The sequence below is a fragment of the Rhinopithecus bieti genome, unplaced genomic scaffold (genome assembly GCF_001698545.2).
Source record: "Rhinopithecus bieti isolate Rb0 unplaced genomic scaffold, ASM169854v2 scaffold_12049, whole genome shotgun sequence".
In the NCBI taxonomy this organism is placed as follows: Eukaryota; Metazoa; Chordata; class Mammalia; order Primates; family Cercopithecidae; genus Rhinopithecus; species Rhinopithecus bieti.
The window spans coordinates 3,126,198-3,141,673 of NW_016807278.1; the positions used below are offsets into that span (position 1 = coordinate 3,126,198).

Consider the following 15,476-nt stretch of genomic DNA (forward strand, 5'->3'; position numbering starts at 1 on the left):
TGGGATTACAGGCTTGAGCCACCGCGCCCGGCCTATAATAATTTTTAAAGGGATGTTTTTTACCCTCCTCATCAGACTCATTGCCTTTGAAAAAAGTCACCATCAATCTGATTACCCACTGCTTCCACAGCAGTGAGCTAGGCACAGAGGGGGAAAGTTGTGGACCCTTCCTTCCCAGACTTCCCCAAACCAACACCAAGGCGTAGCTACCCACTCTGGGGCCCAGTCTTCTATCATCACAGTATAGTGCATAGAATCTTTGGAGCTGAGACCATCACAAGGTACTAAGAATATGCATAGTACAGGTTGTTTTTGTTTGTTTGTTTGTTTTGAGACAGTGTTGCAATCACAGCTTACTGTGACCTCAATCTCCTGGCTAAAGTGATTCTCTCACCTCTGCCTCCAGAGTAGCTGGGACTACCTGCATGCACCACCATGCCTGGTGAATTTTTTTAAAAAAATGTTTTCGTAGAGATGGAGTCTTGGTATGTTGCCCAGGCTACCTTTGAACTCCCTTAACTCAAGGGATCCTCCTGCTTCAGCCTCACAAAGTGTTGGAATTAGAGGCATGAACCACCATGCCTGGCTGAGCCCAAGAATCTTACACCGTATCAAGAGCTCAGATACTGGAATAAATACTCCCTGAACAATGCAGCCCTCAAATGTCATGGATCATTGAAAAGGTATAGGGAAGAAGTAGGACTGATTTCAAAGCCAGTAAGAGTCAAAGGATTGAAGAGGTCAATCTGTCCATAAAATATTTACAGAGCACCCCACCCCATCTCTAACATCTTCAAAGATATTTGAATATTTTTGAAGAAAGCCTACTGAAGGATTTTAAAATAAAATTGTTTTAAATACTGCCTTTCAAAATATTAGCTTGGAGTTGTATTACGGATTAGTCCTAGCCTAGAGCAGAGCTATGAGAGAATATAGCACAGATAAACAGATTCTATCATCATCTCCTTCCATTGATTTCAGCCATTTGCTCCCTGACCAGTAATCTACTTATTATTACCACTGAAATCCTTTTTTTTTTTTTTTTTTTTTTTTAAGATAGGACCTCACTCTGTTGCCCAGGCTGGCATGCAGTTGCACCATCATGGCTCACTGCAGCCTCGACCTCCTGGACTCAGGTGATCCTCCCACCTCAGCCTCCGGGGTAGCTGGGAATAGAGGTACACACCACCATGCCCAGCTAATTTTTTGTGTTTTTTGTAGAGATGAGGTTTTGCCATATTGCCCGGGCTGGTCTCAAACCACTGGGCTCAAGCAATCCACCAGCTTAGGCCTCCCATAGCGCCAGGATTACAGGCATGAGCCATCACACCCGGTCACCACTGAAATCTTAGACTTTCAAGCTTTTCATTTTCTGGCTCAGTCACTCTGTCTTCCCGTAAACTAGATCCAGGTTTTCATCCATTCACTTATTGACCAAGAATTTATTGAGCACCAGCTTTGAATCATGCAATGAATTAGGCCTAGAAATTCAAAGGTGAAAATAATGGAGATTCCTTGTCTTTAAGGAGCTTACAGTCTGTTGCACTCCTCTTCTGTCACCTCCACAATTCAGAAAAAAGTGGACAAGCAATTATAACACTCATGATCAGTGTAACAATCCGAGTAGCTATTGGGTGTGTCTAGACACTCTTAGGAGGCACTCTAGGGAAGTTTTGCAGAGATTTCGTTGTAGGATGTATTAGTTTGTTACTGCTGCTGTAACAAATGACCACAAATTTAGTGGATTAAAGGAACATAAATTTATTATCCTAAAGTTCTGCAGATCAAAAGCCCAACATGGGGTTCACTGGGCTAAAATCAAGGTATCTGCAGGGTCATGTTCCTTCCTGGAGGCTCTAGGGCAGAATCTGTTTTTTACTTTTCCGGTTTCTAGAGGCCATTCACACCCTCTGGCTCAAGACCTCCATGCTTCAACTTTCAGGCCAGCAGTGTTGCATTTTTCTGACCATTCTTGCGTCATCACATCTCTCTCTGACTTCAGCTAGGAAAGGTTCCCAGCTTTGAAGGACTGACGTGATTAGATTGGGCCCACCTGGGTAATCCAGGCTAATCTTCCACTCCCAAGGGCCTTAACTTAATCACATCCATAAAATCCTTTTGCCACATAAAATAATGCAGCCATAGGTTCCAGGGATTAGGAAGTAGACATTTCCTCCTTCGGGAGACCATTTTTCTGCCTACCGTGTAGAGAGACAGCCACATAAAGGGAAGTGGGTAGAGATGGGGATTGGAGGTAGGAGGCCCTTTCCAGGAAACCATGTGGAAGGGCCGTTAGGTGAGAATATTGTGTTTTCTAGGAACTGTAGGCAGTTTTGTAAGTCCCAAGTATAAAGTTTACATTGGAATGTGGGAGGCCATTCAATACTTATTTATTGAATACTGTGTGGTAGGTGCAGTTTGGGAGATGCAGGGATGCACAAGACAAAGTCCTTGTTCTCTGAGGCTAGAGTGAAAAGCAAGGTCTGACAGTGAGAGAATTCAGTTTCCTTAGTAGATTGGACTTTAAGAGTTAGAGAAAATCATCCATTAATTCATCTGCCAAAAATTTTGTGAGCACAAGTGCCAGGCATTGTTCTAGGCTCTGAGAATACAGATGTTTAAAAACCAAAGTCAAAAAATCCCATGCCCTACATGTTAGTTGATTTTAAGCAGGAGAAGCAGATGTTTGCTTTGGAAACATCACCCTGGCTGGGTTGCTTGAGAAAAGATTGGAAGGGAAATAAGACTAGAGGTAGCCCAGTCCCTTTCCTCCCCCTTCTTCAAGATTCACAGCCTGTGCTGAGCTTCACTTCCCTCCTTGAGGACTTCGTCTTTTGTCAGGTGCACTCTTTTCCCTTTATGCCTCCACTGTACCTATCTTGGAAACCTGACCTCATGTTCTACACCTGGGCTTCCAAGTGCTGCAGAAGAAAATGATGAAAACATTCGGATGTTTTTATTCATAGCCACAACATATTAGAGTATCCAGTGCCAGCTGTATCTTCAACTCTGCTGATAATTCTCTCTCTCCTCTCTCTGGAACTACCATTCTCATTCCTTATGCCTTTCTATTTTAACCTTAACCACTTTTTTTTTTTTTTTTTGAAATGGAGTTTTACTCTTTTTGCCCAGCCTGGAGTGCAATGGCGCAATCTGAGCTCACCGCAACCTCTGCCTCCCAGGTTCAAGTGATTCTCCTGCCTTAGCCTCCCGAGTAGCTGGGATTACAGGCATGCGCCACCACGCCCAGCTACTTTTGTATTTTTAGTAGAGACTGGGTTTCTCCATGTTGGTCAGGCTGGTCTGGAACTCTAGACCTTAGGTGATCCACCCACCTGGGCCTCCCAAAGTGCTGGGATTATAGGCGTGAGCCACCGCGCCCGGCAACCTTAACCACTTTCTTTAAGCCTTTAACCTCATCTTGAGCCCCTTTCTCTCAGCAGATTGCTTAGAGACTACCAGACAGCAACCAGTCCTCTCAACAGCTAGTCTCAAGTTGTAGTCTCTTTACCAATCTACAAATGCCTCTGCTTTTGTACAGCCTTCCTCTCAAAGATGTCAGAGGCAGCTCCACCTCATATGCCTGGGTCCCAACTCCCTCCTATTCATGATCTTGCTCTCCTTGGTCTTACTCTTCAGCATATGAACACGCTTAAGCCTTTCTTATCCTAAAAAGAAAAAACAAAAATCTCCCCTTTGATCCTGCATTCCCTTGTACCCACTGCCTTATATTTCTCCTTGTCTTAAATTGCCAAGCTTCTAGAAAAAGCATGTCTCTTTTATTCTAGATCCAGGTTCATTCATTCACTTACTGACCAAGAATTTATTGAGTACCAGCTTTGAATCAGGGAATGAATTAGGCCTAGAACCCACTGGAGGCTGGTTTAACTATGACCACTCTTACTCCATGAGCACCAGTGACTTTCTTGCCCATCCAAAGGGCATTTTCCAGCCCTACCCTCCTGGAGGTTCCTGCTGCACTTGTTATCCAGTCATTCTCTTCTGAGATTCTCCCACCTTAGTTTCTGACACTCTGTGGCCTCCAGTTTTTCTCTTACCTCTCTGATTGTTTCTTCTTTCCTCCTTATGCCCATCTGGACAACCTCATACAGGCTTTTAACTTCACTGACCACCTATAACCTACAGAATCCAAAGCTGCTATCACTTATCCACACCCCAATTTGAGTTTAGTTTCATCAGTTTGCTGTCTACTAGACATCCCCATCTAGACATTCCACAGATACCTCAAACCCAACATGTTCAAAATTAAGTTCAAGATCCCTCTGCCAACACCTGGGCCCTGTCTTACTAATTGTCCTTAACTTAGGGAATGGTACCACCTGCCAACAATTTCGAAAGCTTCAAATGGGGAATAATTCCAGAGTCCTCCTCTTCCCTAATTTCCTACATTTTACATATTTATCAAATTTTATTGATTTCTCTTAATAACTATCTCTTGTATCCACCTGGTTTTTTCATCCCCACTGCCACAACTCTGGCACTGTTTTTGAGATTCCCTGATTTCCCACCTGGAAAGTAGCCATGGTTTCTCTGTTGAGCTCCCAGGCTGCACTCCTAAGCTGTGTTATTAGGTCCTGGCAGAAAGCAAATGGCACACTGCACTTGAGGGGTAATTTCAGGAGAAGTTAAAAAATAAGGAGACAATTTTAAAAACCACAAGAAATAATGTACAATCTACTAGGGCCAGTAGCAAATCAATGTTTCCACCCCCAGGCCCGAAAAATCAAAGCAGGGGAGTGATTTCCTGAATCAAGAGAGAGGCACAGTGGCTCATGCCTGTAATCCCAGCACTTTGGGAGGCTGAGGAGGGTGGATCACCAGGTCAGGAGATTGAGACCATCCTGGCTAACACAGTGAAACGCTGTCTCTACTAAAAAATAAAAAATTTAGCTGAGTGTGGTGGCATGCGCCTGTAGTCCCAGCTACTCAGGAGGCTGAGGCAGGAGAATTGCTTGAACTCGGGAGGCAGAGGTTGCAGTGAGCCACTGCACTCCAGTCTGGGCGACAGAGACTCTGTCTCAAGAAAAAAAAAAAAAGAGAGAGGGAGGGGAGAACCACCTGTGGAAGCTGTGATCTTTGGTTGAGGGTGGCAGTCAGTGCACTGTGACCCCAAAGAGAGGAATCCTGAAGAAGAAATATCCAGTTTCCCCTGACCTCCCTCCTTATCCAGTCTTCAGCCATGGCTCCCATTGGCCAACCCCGTCTAGGAAGCCAGAGGACCAGGAAGATCTGGAGGGGCACAGGGAAGACATGCAGTGCATCCTCCAAATCCTTCTGTATAATATGCCAGGAAGTTTTTTTCTGGTCACACTACTTCCCAGCTCCATTTGTGCATAGCAGGTTCTCTATCACCTACAGCAGCTAAACTTTTTGGCATGCCCTGGTTTCTCTTTACTCAATTTTTTCCTTACCAAAATGCTTGATAAAGCCTGTGATCTGATCATCCACTCAGCTACCCAGGCCTACTTCCTGTTAGTTCTTTCCTTCAGACTTTTCACCCCAGCAGCATAGAACGACCAATGGCCCCTGTTACACTGTGTTCTCTCAGGCTCCTGAGCTTGACCTGATGATAGACACAGAGTAAGCTGTCATAAATATTTGTATGATGAACAAGTGGTGAATACGTGCATGGACACATTTTTTAACCCCTGTGGCTCCTGAGATCAGGAGTAGCATCATATACATTATGACATATGTGTAGACCAAGCTGCCTTCAGTTAATTATCAAGATGTTTCACCTACATTCTCTCCTTTGATCATTATGACAGCCCTGCGTGATAGGTGAGGATGCTACTCTTGATATTCAGAGGGTGAAGTGGACTACCCAGTCACAAGCATTGGGTACAGAAGGCATTGTAGGAGCAGAAAGGGGGGTGATCCCTTTCCTCCCCATCATAAGAGTCATAGCCGACACTTCTGTAACAAAAGACAAGTTAACAAGAGAAAAGCATAACAAATTTATTTAATCATGGTTTTACTTGAGAGGCTGAGAATCAGGTGTTAATCTTCATAGTCTGTCGAGAAAGAAAGAAGAAATGAGGGCAGTGGAGGAAAACACGATTCACGTTTTTAGGAAAATATACTTTGAGATCAGTGATCGTTGGTACTATACAAACGAAATGCAAACGAGGATCTGGCCAACTCATGGTTTCTTTTGGGTGGAGCCTTTAGGAAAATTCTTCCAGAGACCACTGCTGGAAGAAAGGTATTTAGAGTAGAAAATTAAAATATAACATTGTATGAAAGGTTTTTTTTCCCCCCCACTACCCTAGTTGGGTTGGAGGATCCTCTATCTCCCCTCCCCACTTAGGCTGACTGCTATTTTCTGGATCGCAGCTCGGAAGATCCACCTGGGCGAATATAAAAACAAACGAGACTCCCCTTCCAGAAAGGGAGGAAGGAAGGAGACAGAAAGACGAATGACACTGAGCGTGTAAAACCCGGAGACAGCCTCTCTCTACCCCCACCTAACCCTCAAGGTAGGGGATCCCCCGAACATCGCTACCGTAATTATGGTAGAAATTCCTGAAGCGGATAACGACCTCAGCACCGTCATTTCTAGCAGAAGGATTGCGCTTTCCTCTGACCCAAAGCCAAGGTTCCAGCAGGGGAAAGTAACGACCATCCGCAAAAACCCTCACCCAAGTGGGGAGTGGAAATCCTGGCTCTTGGGTTGCAGAGCACAACTTGACGCCAGCGCGTTTCTCTTCCCCGACGCAATGGCAAGTGGGGCGGGAGTCGGAGGGGAGAGGAGAAGAGAAGAGAAGGGGAGGAGGGGGAAGGGGAGGGGAGAAGCGAAGGACTGCCCGGGTTCCAGCAGCCGCCCCGCCCTCCGGCTCGCGGCGGATTCGGCGCTGCGGCTGGAGCCGGCGGCCGGGTGGCTGCCTGTCCAGGCAGGGTCTGGCCGAGCCTCGCGTCGCCGTGCAGTGCGCCGGGTGTCCGGGAGATGGCTTCCCCTCTCTCGCCCGCTGCTCCCGCTATTGTCTCACCCGGGGTGGCCTGACTCTGCGAGCTCGCGCACGCTCTTGGTGGAGAGCACTCCTCCCCACCCCCCCAAGCTGGTCCTTGCGCTCTTTGCTACCTCTCCCTCTGCCCCTTGGAGCCTAGGGTCTGTGCGGAGCCTGGAGAGGGGAGCGGCCCGGGAGCAGGCGGCGTGCGGCCGGCCAGCGCCTCTCGCGCTGGTGCAAGAGGCGCCTGGAGCCGCAGAGCGAGCCCGTGAGGCGCGGAGCGAGCAGCCCACGTCGCCGGGCACAAGACACGTCGGGTGTTGCAGCAGAGCCAGCAGCTAGCGCAGGTAGGACACGCACCCTGCGCGTAGCATCGGCCCCAGGGTCTGCAAAGTGCCCCCAGAGTGGAGGCAGCCGAGGTCAGGGGGCTCTCCCTCCAACATGGCAACAGCGGAGGTGCAACAATGGAAGCAGCCGAAGGTTCCTGGCGGCGGGCTGAGCGGCGTACGCCGTGGGAGCCTGAGCTCCTGCCCGCCGCGCAGAGCAGGTTGCCCCTCACCCCACCCCACTCCACTCCAGCAGCTTCAGGGCCTCTGGGGCTCCAGGCACCCGCGTCCCCACCCCCTTCTAGCTAAACACACTTCCTGGCTCCCAGCTGCAGGGCGATCTGAACCAGCCAATGGCTTTGGGGTTTGTTTATTTAAGATGAGAAATAAAAAAAGCAAAACCTGTCCTGTGATGGGGTTAGTGCCTTCTGTGGACTGGGTGAAAAGTCGGCCTTTGCCTGGGGAATGTGTACATTTCTTAGCCGGGCGGAGGGTAGAATTGGATTCTCCCTTATAAGGATACTGCAGCAGCAGGAGACTGAAAGCTTGAAAGAGGGAGAGGGACCCTCAGGCCTGAGTTCGCCGGTGCTGGGAGAAGGTGCTGCTCTCCTGGCCTATACTTGTCTCTTATTTTCAGCTCCCGACAGCGGTGACTTTGATGTTGGAGGAGCAATCGCAGCAGGAAGCGCAAGCAAGGCTGCCAAGCTGGTGTGGGGTGGAGTAGGGTGGGGATCCCAGGGGCTTGGCAGGCTCCTGGGTTGTGGGAAGAGGTTACCAAATGTATGAGGTTAGTGCACACACCCTAGCTGGCTGATGTTGAAGAGGGTGTGTGTGTGTGAGTGTGAGTGAGATCTGCCATTGCTCTTGCTCCTTCAGGCCTGCTTTCTCTTCATCTCCACCCGCTTCTGGGGTCTTCGTAGCTTCCCTGCCCCAGTCCTTCCAATCATGCGTGGGATGGAATCGCTGTATTGTCTCTGGCAGCCCTCTTGGGCTGTTTTTTCTCAACTCTGTTGGAGAGTTTTGTACCCTGGGCTGGCTGGTCCCAGCATGGCACCAGATTCTTTAGCAGGCAGCTGCCCGGGCTCCGAGAAGTGGGCCAGTGCTGCCCCTCCTTGCTCTAAACTACCTATTTGGGATATGGCCAGGCAGATGTAAGCAATTTGCACTAAATTCCAACCCTGAATCAGTGCTGAATGAAAACTTACTCTGTTGCTGCATTAGGCCTTGGGAAGATATTAGGAAGAGAAATGGCCCACGGGTGGCAACGCGGACCCCAAAATACTTCCCTCTCCCAACTCCAGCTGCCGATTCCAAAGCAGAGAGGCAGTGAGCCTTTGGAATCCCAGCTCCTCCAGAGTCTGGCGGTCCCATCTTGAGGTTGTGTCCACGGAAAAATTAAGTCGAGGCACATTTTATAGCTCTGCTTGGCAACCAGGGTCTGAAGAGATGGTGGCTCTGTGCTGGAGCTCTAGACCCAGGCTGTGGCTACTTCTCCTTTGGCCTTTGGGAGAGCCTGAGGTTTGATTTCCATGGCTTTGAGCTTCCTGCTAAGTGTGTATAGCTGAATCTGATCAAGCTCTCAGGCCTGGCTGCTTGTCCATTTCCTTCTCCACTGGAAGCATAAGTGAGAAAGGGCCAAGGGGTGTGCTGGGTGAGGAAGGGTCAGTTTATCTGAGGACTTGGGCTGTTTCTGGGGGAGCTCCTTTGAACTTCCTTGGTGGTCTGGAATGCCTTTGGTCTTTGTCATGACCTAGTATGCTCTGGCAGATACTCTATACCCTCGTGGGCCTTTGGTCCCCTCTTAGTGGTGTCCCCACTCCTCCTGTGCCTGGTGCTTTGCATCTGTATCATGTCTGTGGTCCTTCAGCCTGGATAGCCCTGCCTGGACCAGTGGGTAGAAAAATGAGGAGGTCTCTGTTCCTTTTAGTGGCTTGTAACTAGCCGTAAGGTTCAGGCTCCTCATGTTCTCAGGATGTGAACTTGGACATCATAATGTGAAGTAGTAGAGAAAACAGTGTCTTGGTGTGACTTTCTTTTTAGCTATGTGAGCACAGACAATTTGTGGACCTAATATTTAGTTTGTTTACTTGTAAATGGAGGTGGGGGAGTAGCCATGGCTCACAGGATTAATAATGGAATACTGCTTACCAAGAACTAAACAAAATGATGTGTGCAAAAGTACCCTGAAAACTACAGAGTACTTTACAAATGATTATTCATAGTGGGTTTAGCCTCCCTCGTAAGGGAGGGAGAACTGTCAGGGATGGGGACAGGGTGGGATCTGAGGGCCACATGGAGTAGGGGATGTTTTGGGACCTTTTCTTTCCTGCTCAGGAAGGAGTAATGTGACAATACCAAGGTAACTGCTATATTCCTTGCGTATTTTTCTTTAAATAGTGTTGGCAGGATGGGAACTGGGAGAGAAGGAGAGGCTGCCTCATGATATTTGTAGGAATTGAGGAGGGATAAACACCTTCCAAAGACTGGCTACTGCCTATAGACAGGATAACGCTGAGCTGGCAAGTAATGTAATCGCTAACACTCACTGATGTCAGCCAGCTAGTACATGATAGAAGTGGGATTTGAAGAAAGCAGTCTCACTCCATACCCTGTGCTCATAGCCTCAGTGCTACTCAGAGAAATACTGGGTCTTGGGAGAACAGAAAGGAACAGCAAAATTGTGGAGTTCATTCTTTTTATTTGTTTTTGAGACAGGGTCTCTCCCTGTTGCCTAGGCTGGAGTGCAGTGGGCTCAAATGATCCTTCAACCTCAGCTCCCACCCTGAGTAGCTGGGACTACAGGCATGCACCACTGTGTGTGGCTAATTTTTTAATTTTTTTGTAGAGATGGGGTCTCAGTATGTTGCCCAGGCTGGTCTCAAAGGAACCTCCTGCCTTGGCCTCCTAAAGTGTTAGGATTATAGGCATGAGCCACTGTGTCCGGCCTCAGAATTCATGTTTGCTTTTTTTTTTTTTTTTTGGAGACACCACTGTACTCCAGTGGTGCCATCTCGGCTCACTGCAACCTCCATTTCCCAGGTTCAAGGGATTCTCGTGGCTCAGCCTCCTGAGTAGCTGGGATTACAGGCATGTGTCACCATGCCTGGCTAATTTTTTGTATTTTTAGTAGAGACAGGGTTTCACCATGTTGGCCAGGCTGGTCTCGAACTCCTGACCTCAGGTGTTCCGCCTGCCTCAGCCTCCCAAAGGGCCGGGATTACAGGTGTGAGTCGCCATGTCCAGCCTCAGAATTCATTCTTAATAGATTCCTTGAATGCCCATGAGACGTCACCAGCCTGGGACATCTCATGGGCATGTAGGCCGAATAAATTTGTCTGGGCCTCATCTGCTTTTCTATGCATTTTTATTTCTATCTCTACCTTCCAAGGAAGGAGGAGATGTGGGATAACCTGATCAAGTCATATTGCTGCCTTCTGAGCAACACTAATAGAAGGTTTAGGGACTTGGAGGATCCTGGGGAAATTAAGGCAGATTTCTTGTTTTGGTGTTTTCATATCTGCTTTATTTTGCATCTGTTTTTTTTTTTTTTTCCCTGAGACGGAGTCTTGCTCTGTTGCCCGGGCTAGAGTGCAGTGGCCGGATCTCAGCTCACTGCAAGCTCCGCCTCCCGGGTTTACGCCATTCTCCTGCCTCAGCCTCCGGAGTAGCTGGGACTACAGGCGCCCGCCACCTCGCCCGGCTAGTTTTTTTGTATTTTAGTAGAGACGGGGTTTCACCGTGTTAGCCAGGATGGTCTCGATCTCCTGACCTCGTGATCCTCCTGTCTCGGCCTCCCAAAGTGCTGGGATTACAGGCTTGAGCTACCGCGCCCGGCCATGCATCTGTTTTATAAAATGAAACTTGAGGGACTATTCTTGCATTTTTTTTTTTTTTCCTTCTTCTGTTGAGACAGGATTTCACTATGTTGCCTAGATTGAACTTCTGGTCTCAAGTGATCCTCCCACCTCAGCCTCCCAAAGTGGTGGGATTACAGGCATGAGCCACCTCTCCCAGCTTGTTCTTGCATTTTGTATAATCACATAGAGTATCAAAATTGGAAAGAACCTGGGCCATCACTTCTCTGAGAAAAAGTGACTTTCTCAAGGTCATACAGTTAGTAGCAATGCTGGAACTGAATGCCTACCCCGCAGATCACAACATGACCCATGAAAGGACCTATCCTGCCGCACTTTGGAGTTTGTGCCGACCCAATTAGTGGCTTTGTTTTTGGGAAATTTACTTCCCCAAAACATTGGGACATTGGGATGGAATTCACTCACCCCAGATCATCACCCTGTTTAAGGAGACTAAAGCATCAGAAGACATTTGTGCTTTGGGGGGCAGAGACCCTCAGGGTATAGAGAAGGAAGAAGAGAGAGGTTCACTGTAGTCCGGAAGCAGAAGTAAGACCTGTGTAACCAAAGCCCAGATAGTAATAATGATGGAGCCTTTCAACTGTTGACATCTCCCTAAGAGCCCTCCTTTTCTGAAAGCAGAGTGTTTGTCCCATTCCTGACTCGCCTTGCTGTGTGTCTCCCAGAGAGTGAAAGAAATTGATGTGACTGCAAGCACCAGTGGAGTGGATTCAATTCTGACCAAGAAAAGGGAGGTGGTTTGCAAATGGGTTGTTTTGGGATCCTGGGAGAAGAACATTATAGCCAGAGATATTAGATTTTCACTCTAGACTTTAAGGAGGCAGATTTTTTTAAAATTAAAAGATAGGGGCCAGGAATAGTGGCTTATGCTGTAATCTCAGCACTTGGGAGACTGACATGGGAGGATCACTTGAGCCCAGGAGTTCGAGACCAGCCTGGGCAACATAGCGAGGCCTTGTCTCTACTAAAAATAAAAATAAAAAAAATCAGGGTGTGTGGTCTCAGCTACTTAGGAGGCTGAAGTGGGAGGATCTTTTGAGCCTAGGAGTTTGAGGCTGCAGTAAGCTATAATTGTGCCACTCTGATTGCATCCAGGTTTCACTCTAGCCTGGGTGACAGAGTAAGACCCTGTCTCTAAAAATAATAATAATAAAAAAAGCTTGCACAATTAATTTGAGAGGAGCCAAAGTTTGAGTCTAGGTCAGGAAACCTCTAGAACCTGTGTTCCTTCTGTGCTATACTGAAGGGGCCTGTGAGAAAAGAAAAATGTTTGTGAGGCTTAAGTCCTGAATGAGATGGAGCTTCCCCATGAGCCAGTAATAACACAAGTGGTTCTTAAAGTCGTTTCTGGAAGAGGATAGGATCACAAGGGTTTAAGTCTATCAGATTGTGTTAAAAAGGAACTCATTGATTTATTCATTAATTTGACAAACATCTTGATTGTTTACTAGTGACTTTAGGTACTTTTAAGTCATTGAGTAGGGGAAACATGGGTTGCCTTGTGAACTCATAAGTGGGGCCTTTTTGATGGTTAGACTTCTTGGAGGAAATGAAATGTTTGCAGAGATCTGAACAGTAAGTAGGAATTGGGGCAGGATGGGGAATGGAGGGTGGTGAACGAGGTGAACTGAAAGCAGTTTAATCTGGCCAGAGCCATTGAAGGAGTTTGCATTTTATCTTTTGGGCATTCATTCCACTGTTGTACATTGAATGTGCACTGACACTCCTGTGCATGCACAGCAGTGAAGAGGACAGGGAAAACCCTTGCCTAGTGCTTGGTGAAGAGGACAGGGAAAACCCTTGCCTAGTGCTTGGTGTTCTGAGAAAACTTAGTTCACTCATAGTTCTTAGTCCACTAAGAGTAGTTCACTGAGAATTAAACCAAGCTTTTTAATGTTACTGACAGGAATTCTATACTGATAGATAGGGAATTACTTGGAGAGATTCTCTAGTTAAACGCAAGGAAAGTTTGAGAAGGACTGTCTTGATAATCCTATAGATTATACAGGGTAGAGACAAAAGGTGGGTTAGTTAATGATTGGTTAATTGTTCATTCAACAAAAACATCTTCAGTGCCTCTGCTCATTCATTCTTACATTGATTCATTCATTCATCAAATGAGGGGCAGTGCAAGTTCAGCACATGCTTAAGAGTATGGCTGTGGAGCCAGGTTACTTGGGTTCAAAGCCTGGCTCCACCACTTACAAGCTGTGTGATCTTGGAAAAGTTACTTAATTTATCTGTGCATCACTTTTTTCATATGTAAGATGGGGGAAATAATAATACCAGACAAAATTTGTTGTAAAATGAAATGAGTTAATTAATGAACTACTTAGAGCAGTGCCTGATGCATGTAAATGGTGACTCAACAGCTCATAGTTCTTGTAATTATTATTCCTCAAGAGCAGTTTTGTGCTAAATTCTAGGAATACAACCTTGAATTGAGTGTGATCCCTGACCTTGAAGGAACCACATCATACCCCTGCTCCTACCCAAAATGCAGGTAAATGGATGAGTTTCTTCATGGAGTGGGGTCATCCTATAAGCTCAATATAAATTGATTGTGATAACGTGGCCCAAGAGTTATATATATACAGTCTTAGGCAGCATTTCCTAGAGATTATAGAAACTAGAACTGTGGTGTTTATTATTTTGGAGATCTCTAGACTCCAAGAATCTGATAAATACTATGGGATGTCTACCTGGAAAAATACATTACAATTTTGCCTTCCTCAAACAGCCTCCGAACCTCTGATCCTATGACGAGGAGCTGTTAACTCTTCTCCTCTGGGTTGGTCAGACCACGCTGAGAACACAGTATTAACGGTTCTGTACTGAGCATGTACTTCGTGTAAAACATTGTGCTAAGCATCCTGAGGGAGCCAAAGATAAATACGAGGTAATCCATGCGGTTTAAAGGCTTAGTGGAAAAGAATGTTTTATACTTAATGAGGTGTTTGTAGGTACATGTTGAAATGATAAAAGTAAGAATGTTCAGCTTGAGCAATGGAACGAGATTTATCTGTACAAAAATTTAAAAATTAGCCAGGCATGGTGGTGTGCACCTGTAGTCCTAGCTACTTGAGAGGCTGACGTGGGAGGATCACTTGACCTGGGGAGTTTGAGGTTACAGTGAGCTATGATTGTGCCACTGCACAACCAGCCTGGGCAACAGAGTGATACCTTGTCTCTTTAAAAAACGAAGGCTGGGTGCAGTGGCTCACGCCTGTACCAGCACTTTGGGAGGCTGAGAAGGGCGAATCACCTGAGGTCAGGAGTTCAAGACCAGCCTGGCTAACATAATGAAACCCCGTCTCTACTGAAAATACAAAAATTAACTGGGCCTGGTGGCGTGTGCCTGTAACCCCAGCTACTGTGGAGGCTGAGGCAGGATAATTGCTTGAATCCAGGAGGTGGAGGTTGCAGTGAGTGGAGATTGCGCCACTGCACTCCAGCCTGGGTGACAGAGCTAGACTCCATCTTAAACAAAAAACCAAACAAAAAATGAAGGATGTTACTTAAAAGATGTGTTGGTAACTGTGTTAATAAATAAATAAGAGGTAATCTTTTTTTTTTTTTGGGGGGGGATGGAATCTCCCCCAGTCATCCAGGCTGGAGTGCAATGGTGCAATCTTGGGTCACTGCAACCTCTGTCCCCCAGGATGAAGATATTCTCCCACCTCCACCTCCCAAGTAGCTGGGATTACAGGCACCCGTCATCATGCCTGGCTACTTTTTGTATTTTTGTAGAGACAGGGTTTCACCACGTTGGCCAGGCTAGTCTCGAACTCCCTACCTCAGATGATCTATCTGCCTCAGCCTCCCAAAGTGCTGGGACTACAGGCGTGAGCCACCGCACCCAGCCATCTTTATTCTTTTTATTTTTTTTGAGACTGAGTCTCACTCTGTCACCCAGGCTGGAGTGCAGTGGCACCATCCCAGCTCACTGCAACCTCCACCTACCAGGTTCAAGCGATTCTCCTGCCTCAGCCTCCCAAGTAGCTGGGATTACCGGTGTGCACCACCACGCCCAGCTAACTTTGTATATTTAATAGAGACGGGGTTTCACCATGTTAGCCAGGCTGATCTCGAACTCCCGACCTCTGGTGATCCGCCCACCTCGGCCTCCCAAAGTGCTGCGATTACAGGCGTGAGCCACCATGCCCAGCCTTATTCTTAAGATTAGTGGGCTAATGTCTATAAAAGTGCTTTGTAACTATAAATACCTATACAAATAAAAGCTATTATTTTTATTCTAATCATTAGTAGGGATAATCCAAAGCAGAATGCACATAAATGCAGTAGAA

General features: G+C 46.9%; 1 protein-coding gene across 2 annotated transcripts in view; it reads left to right on the plus strand.

The window, feature by feature from the left end:
- Nucleotides 1-6,850: 6,850 nt before the first annotated feature.
- PIK3C2B (phosphatidylinositol-4-phosphate 3-kinase catalytic subunit type 2 beta) overlaps nt 6,851-15,476 on the plus strand; it is a 71,008-nt gene continuing 62,382 nt past the window's right edge. Inside the window, exon 1 of one of the 2 annotated variants that reach the window (XM_017881028.1) lies at nt 6,851-7,315. The gene's annotated coding sequence lies outside the window, so the exon portion shown is untranslated. The remainder of the gene's footprint in view (nt 7,316-15,476) is intronic. The other variant, XM_017881025.1, reaches the window with a different exon arrangement.